The sequence below is a fragment of the Anguilla rostrata genome, chromosome 1 (genome assembly GCF_018555375.3).
Source record: "Anguilla rostrata isolate EN2019 chromosome 1, ASM1855537v3, whole genome shotgun sequence".
NCBI classification, from domain to species: Eukaryota; Metazoa; Chordata; class Actinopteri; order Anguilliformes; family Anguillidae; genus Anguilla; species Anguilla rostrata.
Window position 1 is genome coordinate 6,632,642 of NC_057933.1, and position 12,530 is coordinate 6,645,171.

General features: G+C 43.1%; 1 long non-coding RNA gene across 3 annotated transcripts; it reads right to left on the reverse strand.

Moving 5' to 3' along the window:
• Window positions 1-3,381: 3,381 nt before the first annotated feature.
• Window positions 3,382-12,401, reverse strand: LOC135237909 (uncharacterized). 3 transcript variants are annotated; one of them, XR_010324969.1, is made up of 3 exons: window positions 12,152-12,401; window positions 11,967-12,041; window positions 3,382-6,084 (listed from the first exon to the last, which is right to left on the reverse strand). It is a non-coding gene; the product is annotated as an uncharacterized LOC135237909 (long non-coding RNA). The 3 variants fall into 3 exon arrangements; XR_010324975.1 differs by lacking the exon at window positions 3,382-6,084 and adding an exon at window positions 8,004-11,363 and having other exon boundaries at window positions 12,161-12,401; XR_010324970.1 differs by lacking the exon at window positions 3,382-6,084 and adding an exon at window positions 8,004-11,363.
• Window positions 12,402-12,530: the final 129 nt, after the last annotated feature.

Consider the following 12,530-nt stretch of genomic DNA (forward strand, 5'->3'; position numbering starts at 1 on the left):
AAAGAGGTTTGGGGGGGGGGGGGGGGAGGGGGAGGGGGGACAAGCAAACGTAAAGCTGAAAAACCAAAAAAAAAAAAGAGGATGACTTATGAGGCAGTGCGGTTAATAGAAGGATAAGAGTTACATAATTTGAATGAAGGGCCAGAGGAGAGGGGGCGGAGACAGCGGAGATGAAACGGTCTGTTTATTAAAGGGAACAGGCATTAATCACTTGGAGCCGGGTGCCCAGAGGCCAATAGAGAGAGAAGGAAGCTAAGCGCAGAGGTGCTTGAGCTCTGATTACGGGGGGGGGCGGTGGGGGCGGCGGAGGGGGTGGAGGGGGTTCTGGGGGGGACGGGAGCATTTTATTAACAGGAAATGAGTTGCACGCCGGAAACTTATCAGCCAATTTAGAGAAACAACGCACACTGAGTGACTCGTTCTTTCCCCTCAGAGGCAAGATCAGGCCGGCTAACAAAGGATCGGATCTGGCACTGCGGATGCGTTGAGGCAGGAAATGGGGGCCGGGGTGGGGGGGCGGGCAGGATGGGGGGGCGGGGTGTCAATCACGCTTCCGGTGTACAGACCTGAAAGTAAGGTGGGTTCGGTTTCAGTCATTCATTTAGCTGTTTTTCTTTTGTTTGTTTTTTTTTTTTTTCCACCAGCTTGGGATTTGGCAATTATAACCACAAAATTGTGAATCACAGTATCTCATGCTGGAAATTGCACTTGCACTTCAGAAAACAGGAAGGCGAAGTTGGCAGGGCCTTAACGCACCCGCACAGAGGTCCGTTTTTTTTTTTTAAAAACCTTTGACGGTGGTCCAACAGCGTTTCAGCAAAATGCAACGTGATTTATCAGCGCCGTGTTATAAACACTTTGAGATGTCACTGGAGAAAACAGGTGTACGGCCAGCGGAACATATCTCTGCCCAAGATCAAAAGAGACAATCTACCCAGCTTCCTGGAACTCAAAGTCAGCAGTTTGTAACAATCGCAAAACACCTTAGATCGCATTAATCGATACGAGGGAAACTGTTGTAGGGGAGAGACCGTTAGCCAGGACAAGAGAACAAATGCAAGATGTCCACCAACAGGACATTCAGGGTGGGAGGGATGGTTCTGTGTACTTAGGTGAACTGAGACATTGCTGCCCCTTCGGCAAGCATTCAGAACGAGCCTCTCCCCCACATTAAATTTGTGCGCTCATAAGGGTTTTATTTTATTTTCCGCCTTTGTTTTAAATTCCAAACACGTCACGCGGTGTTCGGTGAAAGAGGGTGCTTGGCTGGCTGCAGACGGAGGATCTCCAGAGGGCAGCCGAAGTTAAAAATCATAAAATGGATGACTGAAAGCTGGGGCGCGCTGTGCGGGCAGCACAAAATGAAATGTTTCCCTGGGGGCATGTTGGGATATGAAGTCCAGAGCAAGCGATTTTGTTTTTGTATGTTTTAAAAAAAAAAAAAAACTCTTTTCCCATCAGGTCTTCTTCCCTCAGATGAAGATTTCTGACCATTGAGTTCATGTCCATGTGGAAAAGGATCCTCAGATTCACCAGTAGATGTGGCCAGCATATCCTGCTCAAACACCACCTCTCATTGAACTGATGGGTCCCACAATCTGAGATCAAATCCCAACAGTGGCGGAACCATCTGTGGCCGGTAGTTCCATAGGGCGCCCAGGGCCTGGTGAGGTCGGATAGGGGTCCCCATTTCAGCGTTATCTGGTGACCCCCTACTGGTCGATGGGGCCCCCATGGCCTGCATGTCAAAGCTGCAAATGAAAGATCTTCCTATGACTCCACTCTATGTAAACCTAGCTGTAGTCTGCAGTGTGATGAGTAGTTGACGACACCACGTGATTCAGTGGAGAACCATGGATGTCTACACTCTCCCAAATGTGCAGTGGGGTTTGCACAAGAACGTGGCTGCAGTTACATTTTTTTTTTTTTTGTCGTTGTTAAAATATTCATGTCATCTTGCTCGGATTGGTTTTGAAAATACTGGCAAGACAAGATATGCCGTTTCATTTTAGCATTGGAGCTGACCCAGAGCCACTCCAAACATCTCTTCGACACTTCCCCTGAGGGGGGAACACAGACTGAGCTAAACATAAACAGTGATTCTGAATCAATGAGTCATTGTAACGTTCTCCGATATTCACCCCAATCCCGGCAATTACCACCGGTGGGCAGAACCGTCCCGAGACTCCCGCGGGGAGAGACTTTAATCAAAAGCAGTTAATCCCGTCAGAGGCGTTCAGGATGAGCACATTACAATTCATTAGGACTCCGCCAAAGAGAGGCGCCGCCTGTTCCCCGTTTCGCCCCCCTTTCCGTCGGCGTTCTCCCGCCGACGATTCGCGGAGCAGAGGTGCCGAGGCGCCGCCGCGCATCCGGCGACAGGGGCTAACGAGGAAAAATGTTTTCGGAGTATCGATCAAATTACCTGCGCGAAGACGCCGCGGTCATATCGCGGTGTTTTGGCATTATTCACGGAGCCAGGGGTGGGACGCGTGCTTTATTGCCGGCATCCATCATGCGCCCGGCCCCCTCCCTCTGAAGGTTGATTGGAGATGTGCACTTCGAGACGCGTTTCAAAGCAGAGCCGCATTCTCGGGTTTGAAGGAAGATTTGTTTTTTTGTTTTTTTTAAAGTTCAGGTCCATGTGCGGTTCTATATTTAAGTAACGCTCCGTTTTGAAAGGGGACTCGTCGAGACTCCTGCACACATATTCGCGTTGGTGGAGCTCTGTGATTCATTTGAACCGATCTCAATGCAAAATTCAGCGTGAAGATGAAAAATCAGTGTTAAGCTTAAGCTTGGTTGGAGCACTGTGTGTAGTTTGGTTCTATGTTTGGTTGGAGGTCTTATTTTTAGTTCCAGACAGCTCTATGTTGGGCGGCATGGTGGTGCAGTGGGTAGCACTGTCGCCTCACAGCAAGAAGGTTGTGGGTTCAAATCTCGGCTCGGGGCCTTTCTGTGTGGGGTTTGGTATGTTCTCCCCGTGTCCGCGTGGGTTTCCTCCGGGTACTCCGGTTTCCTCCCGCACTCCAAAGACATGCAGGTAGGCCGATTGGAGACCCTAAATTGCCCATAGGTGTGAGTTCAGGGTGGATTACTGCCTCTCGCCCAATGCAATGTCTCTCGCCCCCACGACCCTGCTCAAGATAAGCGGGTATAGATAATGGATGGATGGACAGCTCTGTGTTAGGTTTGATGGAGCTATGTGCTTAGATTGAGTTCTGTGCTGAATCTGAGCAGCGTATACTTATCGCAGCCACATCTGTCTCATCGTTACAGCCACATCTGCTAATTTCAAAGTGACAAGACCGCAAAAAAAAAAAACTCCCTCAGAGACTCAAGCTACATTATCAGCTCAAAATCTCTTACCCTTCCTTTAAGTTTTTTATTCATAATCAGAAGACAGATATAACTAAATCTGAGCGTAATTAAATGAACATGTTGCGAATACAGTTTCAGACAAATTAACTGTACAACACTTTGAATAAGCCCATGTTTAACAGAATTACTTTTCTTCAAATACACAAACAGGAAAAAGGAGAGCAATTGTAGCTGCCAGCTGCCTCTCTATGAAGAAAAGAAGCAGGTGGATGTCAGAACATATTTCAGAAGAAGCATGTGCTAATGTACAGTACTTCTCAAATGACAGTTGTGACTGGTCTTTCAAAACTGCAATTTAAGCTGTAGAGCAGATAGCTTACAAATATTTGAGTATTTGACTAATATCATAAAGGAATATATAAAGAAAACCGTTCAAGAATACATTCTACACTGAGAAGTACAGGCTTTCAGAAGTCCTTATTTATAATTAATAATGAATCATGCACTGAGAGACATTTCTTTAAAGGACTGTGGAAACAAATTTTACACAAGAAAGAGAGAATAGATAAGTTTTTCATTTCTTAAGCTAGGAGGAAAGAAGGAAAAAAAGAAAAAAGGAAAAAAAAAATCTTCACAATTGCAGGCTACATCTGAACGCTCGAACCCATTATTAAATCAAAGGTGCTGACATACAAAGTGGGTACATGGTAGACTTCCATGTCTGAAGTGCTCTTCAACAGAATGTGACGATATGGAAATGGGCATTGCCGGGGCACTTATTTCACTACGGCAAATCATATTCCACTCAGGGAGAAAATCTACACACTGATCAGCAAGAGTACACAGTCATGGAGCTCAATGAAGCATGCATGTGCGCACACACACACACACACACACAAACACACGTTAAGACAGAGCTGAATGAAGCACACACACACACACACAAACACACGTTAAGACAGAGCTGAATGAAGCACACACACACACACACAAACACACGTTAAGACAGAGCTGAATGAAGCACACACACACACACACAAACACAAATTAAGACAGAGCTGAATGAAGCACACACACACACACGTTAAGACAGAGCTGAATGAAGCACACACACACACACACACACACACACACACACACACCCTGACTGTAGAGTGCCGTGTGGGGACCTGTTGGAGTGGGAACTGGATTCACGACTGCAGGGGAATGGGGGGGGGGGGCGACTTATCGCACACACATTTGCTCCAAGCCAGTTTAATATGATAAGCGGTGCCAAGTGGCCGTGGGTGATGTCATGCACAAAGTAATATGGTGTGTGGGAGGACAGAATGGTTACATTTATGTGCAGTTAAGGAACCATCAATACGGCAAATGGTATGTTCTAAAACACATCACATATAGGTTGCATTGGAATGTATATTGCGAATTATGAATGTGTTCGTGCCATCTTTCCCTCCGCGCCTAAATGCAATACCCCATAACGAGATGAAGAGCTCATATTGTGTTGCATTGTAATGTATTGCACTGTCTCATAATGGTTATTGTTTAATATTCAAGTGCACCCGTACCGGTTGTTAACATATTCAGTGAGCAGTGAGGAGAAACTTATGCGTCTATACAGCACAAGGGGTTCAATGATGCTATAGTATAGCAAGGAGGAGGAAACGGAGCTGGACATTGAAGGAGCACAGTTTGTGGATGATAAATAGCCTCTGTTGGCAGTGTTTGTGTACACAGTTAAATGTTCAGTGTTAAATAAACTCTTACAGAGTTTATATGAGTCCACTATGGCCAGTGTTGACTCATATAAACTGTTTTAAGAGTTCTTAGTACTAACACTGGACATCTTACTGTGTATGTTGGAGGCCAAAGTGGACCACCTGTTCATCAGCATCCCCACTGAGGGATTTGGGGGAACAGGCTGAGACTTTGGCCATCGATGGGGCCGATGGTGAGTTCCTTTTGTTTTAGTGGCACTGAGAACACGGTCCGTGCGTCACTCAGAGAAATGAGTAACCCTGTTTTGGTAGGCGGAGAGTGAGTCAGGGACATTAAAGTGAGCTAAAATGGTGGTGTCATCAGAGTCCGTGAAAGTAGATGCTGACGCTAGGTGGGGTTTCGCTGTCAGTTGCGTATACTGTGTATAGGAGGGGGGTGGGGGCACGTCCCTGTGGAGCACCTGTATTTGTGACGCTCGGTGGTGACAGGGCGACCATAACCCTGACAGACCGAGATCTGTCACTGAGGCAGCTGTGGATCCAGTGCGTGAGAAGACGCTGCACACCAAGGTCTCTGACATTAGTGATCACGACACGCTGTTGCATTGTGTTAAAAGCGGAGCTGAAGTCTATGAAGAGTATGCTGGCATAGTTTCCTGCTGAGTCCTCAAGTGCTCAAGGAGCTTTGTGGAGTAGACAGTCCACAGCATCCTCTGTTCCCCCTGCTGGCCATGTACGGGAACTGCAGGGGGGTCCAGTTTTGGGTCCCACTGCTGGCCAGATTCTACACTGCACAACCCTCTCCAGACTATTCATGGCTGTGAATGGGGAGGGGGGGGAGGGGAGGGGGGGCAGTTGGGCACAGGCACAATGGTGGAGGTTTTCCAGAGTACAGGGACAGTGGAGGAGCAGATGGATTTTTTTGAAAGTTGGGTAGAAAGCCAGGGAGAGCTCAGCTGCGCAGATCTTTAGTGCTCGCTGCGAGATGCCATCTGGGCCAGGGTGGCATCCACTGGACAGCAGAGGAACATCGTCACGGCTCCCCCTCAGAACAGATGGATTTGCATGACGCATCGCGGCGGCCATTTTACCCCGACTTCTCACTGAACACAATACTGTGGCAGTTTGCCTTTGGCCAGCTTCTGCTGGAATGCGCCTGAGCCAGGCATTCTGGGATATGGGGCCCCATAAAAAGATCTCATATTGGGACCCACCCCATCCCTGCACAATTCTTTGAGGGCCTCTGGAATCATCGTAACACCACCCCCCCCCAACCCCCCAACACCACCCCCCCACACACACACACACACACGCACAGTGAAAATGCATGCATGACTCATTAATATATACTGTTTCGCTTTCATCCGCCATCCAATAGGTGCATAAATGACTGGTGCATTTATGCTGGGCTCTCATCCTGAATCTGACATGTAAATGGTCATTTATGCTCAGTGTACATACCAGAAGTCATACACAAATTTCTGGAAAAATCTCTTGGAAAGTGCATTCAGCTTCATACTACAAAAACCTGTCCATGGAGGCAATTAATCCAAATGCCACTATGTGGCAGGGCTTGAGCATTCAACGCAGAAGCTAATGCTAATAAAGACTAAATTAGTTACTTAACTGATAGTATGCATGCATGTGCATAAAAGCAAAGCTTGTGGTATTCCTTTTTTTCTAGTATACCCATTTCAATTGCTTCCTAAAATATGGTTGTTGATTGACCTGGACATTGTTATCAAGCTTTCATTCCATCTAAACATATCACCACAGAAGCCAGGAGGTACTGTCAACCGCTGAATGTGTCTGGCCGCACAGCCATTGATAAACACGCGCTCTGTTTTCCATTGGTTTCTTGCTTTTATATTTTAGCGGCTGCAGCGTTTTAGTTAAATCATTCCAGGCTTTTATTTCTCCACAAATACACATTGCTCAATCACACCAACACTTTTGTGGCTCTGAGGATTGACTCAGTGTGCGCAGGGTGTTATTAATGTGCAAGAGACCAAGGCCAGCTTTTCAAAATTTGTTTGTGAGTCTGGTTGGATTGTGTGGTTGGATTCAGTATTTTAACATTGTTACATCCTTCCTCAAAATAGATGGTAGGTTGGACGATTAAACATACACAAGACTGTTGTAGAAATTTTGGAAGCACGTTTACCATATTTTGGCAATGGTCTCAACCCCCTAATTGTAAACTAGGAATGTGATTCACTGGTGAAGATTCTGGCCTTTATTCTACAATGTTTCAGTTTTGATTCTCAGGTGAGCTGCTGCCGTTGCAGGTTATGTAAGCTGGAATGGAAAATGGCATCTGCTCAGAAAATTTAATGTGTAAATTTTAATTTTAGCATTGGGCAGGATGCCAAGCAGGTGACATTGGATACTGGGAAAGGGCCAAGAGTTTTTATTGAAAGTGGATAAACCAAAAACGTTAGGACCTTGCCCTGCACATTTGCATAACTACAGATCCATAAAGCACATTGTACGCGCTTTGCCCTACACTGACAAGTCATCTACTGATCCATTCTCTAACAACATTGTATTGGAGAGAGAATAAACGCGCCACAGAGGTTGGAGCACGACCGCCGGTGTTACGCGCGATTAGACACCGCTGCGTCGTCCCAATCTGGACTGAGAAATGTGCAATTATTTTTTAAGCAACGCCCGCAATTACATTGTGTCAGTCAGCCTTACGAGATAGTAGTTACTCACAAGTGATTTTGGTCGAACTAATGAGCGGAGAGAGGGGCTTCACAGTTCTGTTAAGGCGGCTTTGATGAATGACTCCTGTCTCGTGGCTCACGCTGTCATTAGCCTGGCAACAGATAGCAGCGAAGTCTTAAGAAAATGGAAAATTGATCTCCCTCAATTTTCTGCTGCGCCAAAAAAAAGTTTGTTACTGATGATTCAAAAGGTCTAGTTTTTTTTTTTTTTTAAAGAATATCTTATCTGTTTGAATATGCCATTTCTCTAAACAGGCCATGCAAACGAAACACGCTTAGATTTCTGCAGATTGTTGTCCACTCCTTATCTCAATTCTGAAATGAAGGTTGAAGGTTGTAAATTTTACGTGTGGTGAACGTTTTTTTTTTTGCGAAATGAGTAGGCGATGACCTGTGAAAACTCTTAATGACATAAAATAATAAACATGAGATTTAAAAAAATAAAAATAAAAAACATTTTCTCCCTTTATCGGTGTAGGTGGCACTTGGATAGTTTTAACTGTGCCTCTAGTGGTGTTTGCTGACCACGTGAAATTCACTTTTGCAAGTCGATTTGACTAAAAGCGTCTGGCAAATAGCTAAATTGTAAATTTTAGTTGTAAATTGTAAATCCTACTTTATGGCTTGTGTTAGGATTAAAGAGAATGCTGCGTTTGCCATAGGCAGCTTACGACAGCTGTCCGAAAGCGGATGTAATAGGTGCGTCTCAGGACGAGGGCCCTTCAGGTCTAGAAGAATGTTTCGGCTACTTTACTTTTGAAAGGATGCGCATGGGTGATCTCATCACATCATCAAATCATGTAAATCATAGCATAGCATCGTACCTTTGGGTGTGCATTGCGCACAAAGTCTGGAATAGACTGGAGGCACAGCATTTTAAATCAGAGCCAAAGTAGGGAGGGTACTAAATTGGACAACGGTGACACCTATAGCTCTGATTTGAAACAGTTTTCTTTGAGACTCACAAATGAGCAGCTGGATTCCTCTCTACTGCCCTCTGTGGATGTGTTTCTGTAATATAAAGTCGGCAACGTCACAGGAAAAACATAATACCTAAGCGGTGCGGCCAAGAAAATTGATCACGTTAAAATAGAAAAGAAAATGTACAATGGAAGCTCTATTTCTCCAGACTCTTTGTTCATATAATTAGTTGCCTTCAGTGAAAATACATTCCACTCTCTGGCTTCTTTTCAGGCTACGACACATTCTTTGCAAGAATTTGCCATAGAAGAAATTCATAGTTATCAAAATTCGGTTTAATTGCTGTGATTCATGACCATACCTTTTTTGTTTGGTATATTTGCTGTTGATGCAGTTATTTTATCAGATGCACCGTGGTCAATGTATTTGGAAGTCAATGTGTTCATAAAATTAATGATAGCAATAATAACGCTTGCTTAAACAAGTTCAGTTATTCAGGCTGCACTTATTCCTGTCAGGGGCCATGTCATTAATAATGTCAGTGCGTAAAAAAAAAGAAGAAGAAAAAAGAACCGCTGCATATAACAGCTCTCAGGTAAGAGCTAGCAGGGAAATTAATCTTCCAAGATTAAGGCTATTAGTTTTCCCACACTGAGCATCACAGGGTTTGTTTGTAATTAAAAGAGAGGCACATCCTCCGTCATTAATAATTCCCAAGTCCTGAACGTAAAAACCTGGGGAGGGAACAGGAAGACTTGGAGAGGTATTAAATCACGGGGCAATGAGGCATCCCCAGCAAACTTTTCCTGAGAGAGAGACTGCACATAAGGCTGGTACACCATGACTGAATCCCTTTCATACCACTTAGGGGGTACACTAAGGGTGCTCTGTAAATCATATACCTACTCTATAAATCACGATAGAGTACTACGCAGCCATTCAGAAATACTCTCTAAATTCAAGTCTCTGTATAATATGTGCATAATAATGTTTTATGATGAGATCAAGCCATTTAGCCCATACAGGCACACCCTAATGCCGGGAGTATATCCTGCACTATACAAGCATCACCGCAAACATCTCATGACTCCTGACATCACCTGCAAGTGCTTCTGTGCCCTAATTAAACTGTAATGTCCATGACTGGACAGTTTTTCTAAATGTTGCCTAATTCTGGAAACAATTTAGGTGCTCTTGATTTTTCTCCAAATGGTTTGCCAGGCAATTTTGTGTCAATGGCAAGTTTAACTACTGTGTTGCTAACGACTGTCAAGGTCATTTATGTCCCAACATTGTTTCCTGGGGGAGCCCTAATCTCAGAGATTCTGGTTCAAACATGTTTTTCACATTCCACCATGAAGCCAATTTGGAACACCCTTTGAAAGAACTCCTTTAATCTGCACTGGCTTCAGTCTACGATGAGCCACTTGTTTGGTAGCTTGTTAAAATGGTTTTTTTTTGGTATTTTAAAAATGCAAATATGCAAGTCTGGTTTTAGTCTGACATTTTCAGAACAACCTCAGGCTGTCTGAAAGATTTATCAAACACTGGCTACCAGTATCGCCAATATGGTGATTTTTAGGAATAATTCCATTAAATAATACTTTAAAACCACAGAAATTTCTTATTTAAACCCCTTTAAGAATTTGTCCTTATATTTAGGACTTTGACAGGGTGAAATAGCATGAAATGGATATATGTGTCCTATCCCACCTATTGGGCATATACAAAAATTAATGGCTCACAAAAAAGTAACAATTCATTCTCTATACAATGCATATATTTAAAATACAAATTGCAGGAAAGTATCAAATATTACTAGTCTAGGCCATATATTGTACTTAAGAAAACAATTTTCCCTTAAATTAGCTAATTTCCAAATTATTAACCTGAGATTCAATATTTAATTAATGAAATGTTGCCCTAGGATGTTGCCCTTAATGATATACAGATGCACAACGAGACAACAATTTTGGGATACAATACTCACTGTTGAGGTAATATATGGTGTCATGAGCCAGTAAAAACAGCGTAAATTGCAAATAATTCCTTTACAAGGCAATTCAGCGGGTGCGCTAAATTGCTCAACGCCGTGTATGCCAGCATGGACAGCGCGGAGTCATTGCTATTTTTTGCCTGCAGTCTTTTCCAAAATGAACATGCAAAATTCATGGTTCAATTTCATGTATCCACTAGAGGGAACTAATGGTCCATACCAAAGTCTTCATAGGATTCAACAGTTATTGATGCGTAACCAAGACCTTTGGGTAAACAATTTATATTTCCTGTTTTTCTCTGTGGCCGAACAGGAATACCTTTAGGCAATAGAAACTCTCCTCTGCTGTTCACAGACCAATACATTTCCAGCATTTCACTGTATGTACATGCATATGCACGTGACAAATAAAGCCTTTGAACCTTGAAATAAATAAACAGAAGCAAGCATAAACATTTTGTAGCGTCCATCAGTTTGTACTATTGGTGTAATAATAATAATAATAATTATTATTATTATTATTATTATTATCGTCATCATCATCATCATCATCATTATTATTATTATTAGTAGTAGTAATGGTAATAGTTATTGTAGTAGTAGTAATAGTTGTTGTCGTAGTAGTAGTAGTAGTTTTCAACCTTTAGTAAAAAATCTAGTTTTCAAGAGAGCCCCGGTCTGAAAAAGTAACAACAAAATGTAAGACACAAAAGTAGCAAGTTAAAACAAACACACAGCGGCATAATAATACAGAGAAAATGCCAACACTAACTAAATTATTCAAGCCTACAGAACATAATATTCTACAACGCAAAACTGTTTTGCTCTTTTGTCACAGTATTATGAACAAGGGATTTTAATCTGCCCTGGGATATTAGTGCCTCCTGCCAATGCGTTTTTAAGCTATCCTCATTTTCCCATTGAGTTTTTGCTATAGAGTGAGACTGTACAAAGGTCTGTTGATGATAAAAGTTTGTTAGAATACAATATTAATTGGTGAATATGGATGAATGTTTTTCCCGTCTCATCATCTGCATTTTTCTTTGGGATCGTTCAGTTTTTGCATGAATTATCTACTTTGTCTATTTGCATGCAATAATTGTTTTTTGCAATGCCAGTTTTTTTATTTTTTTTTAGATTAGATTTCACATTAGCTCAATGGGAGCTGGCAACTGTAATTGGCAACCCGATGTCATATGCTTTGATGGTGTGTTGTGTTCTGTGAAGCTGCACAAAGCCTTTGAAGTTTGTTTGTCAAAGTTGGCATAGCCTTAGGCCTACCTACTAGCTGCATGCCTACGCCATGGGTGTGGGGATGGCTGGACGAGTACAGCGCTGATATGGGACACGTTCTGCCTGAATAAAAAATGAATGCATTTGCGTTATGTTTCGGTGCATTATGTACGAATCAATACAAAGAGCTTTAGTTTCACATAAAGCGAGTACCGACAAATAGGTATAGTCACCATGGATACCGTGCATCCAGCAGTATTCCGAGGTGTTTAACGATCCTCAAAAAATGTGCGGGCCATCTCCTGTTCTCTGTCGAAAGTAAGATTAGCACATTGGCGTCTCAAAAAATCTGGTCCTAGGTATGATGCCCCACTGATTTTAACGCCCCAGAATCAATTAATGCCAGTATTAGAATGGTATCATATTACCGAGGGAGTAGCCTGTATTTATGCGGACAATTGGCCTCATTGAACAACCCTCAATCCCGTATGGGTATGAATATGACGGAAGTAAAGAGGAGCAGCAGGCGCTATTATTGTGAGTAGTATATGGTAGTAACAGATTTGTTTGATCTAGTGATGAGATTTTTTTCACAAAAAATATACTCAAATG